At 41.6% G+C, this 968-nt stretch overlaps 1 protein-coding gene across 1 annotated transcript in view; it reads right to left on the bottom strand.

The window, feature by feature from the left end:
* spryd3 (SPRY domain containing 3) overlaps positions 1 to 968 on the bottom strand; it is a 65961-nt gene that overhangs the window by 13122 nt on the left and 51871 nt on the right. The window lies entirely within an intron of this gene.

The raw sequence follows: 968 nt of genomic DNA, 5'->3' as shown, positions 1-968 counted from the left end.
CTGTAAGGACACACAAAACAGAAAGTTATACAACTGGCTTTTCCTTTGTTTTTGACAACACTTCCAAATGAGGCATTAACATCATACACTCAACAAAAATATAAATGCAACCCTTTTGTTTTTCATGAGCTGAACTCAAAGATCTAAAACTTTAAGGCCTATTTCTCTCAAATATTGTTCACAAATCTACATAAGCACTTCTCCTTTGCCGAGATAATCCATCCGCCCCGCAGGTGTGGCATAACAGGATGCTGATTAGGCAGCATGATTACAGCACGTGTGCCTTAGGCAGGCCACAATAAAAGACCACTCCAAAATGTGCACTTTTACTGTTCTGTATGGAATGTGAGCATTTGCCAACTCAAGTCCGTTACGACGATGAACTGCAGTCGTCCCCGATGAGGACGAAGACCACTCTGATGAGCTTCTTGAGACGGTTTCTGACAGTTTGTACAGAAATTCTTTGGTTTGCCAACAGATTGTTCCAGCAGCTGTCTGGGTGGCTGGTCTCTGATGATCTTGGCGGTGATGGTGAATGTGGAGGACGTGGGCTGGTATGGTTACACATGTGAGGCCAGATAGATGAACTGACAAATTTTCTGAAACACCTTTAGAGACGGCTTATGACAGCTTATATAATTACATTTAAATTCACGGGCCACAGCTTTGGTGGACATCCGTGCAGGCAGCATGCATATTGCACGCTCGCTCGACACTTGCGACATCTTTGCTGTGTGATAAAACTACATATTTTGGAGAGGCCTTTTATTGTGGCCATCATAAGGTACATCTGTGTAATATATCAAATAATCATCCTGTCTAATCAGCATCTTGATATGCTACACCTGGGAAGTGGATGAATTACGGGCAAAGAAAAATGCTCACTAACAAAGATTTAGACACATTTGTGAACAATTTCTGAGAGAAAAAGGTCTTTTGTGTGCATACAAAAGCTTCAGATATTTGAT

Source organism: Dunckerocampus dactyliophorus, chromosome 1 (assembly GCF_027744805.1).
Source record: "Dunckerocampus dactyliophorus isolate RoL2022-P2 chromosome 1, RoL_Ddac_1.1, whole genome shotgun sequence".
In the NCBI taxonomy this organism is placed as follows: domain Eukaryota; kingdom Metazoa; phylum Chordata; class Actinopteri; order Syngnathiformes; family Syngnathidae; genus Dunckerocampus; species Dunckerocampus dactyliophorus.
This window is presented reverse-complemented; position numbering and strand designations above follow the sequence as displayed.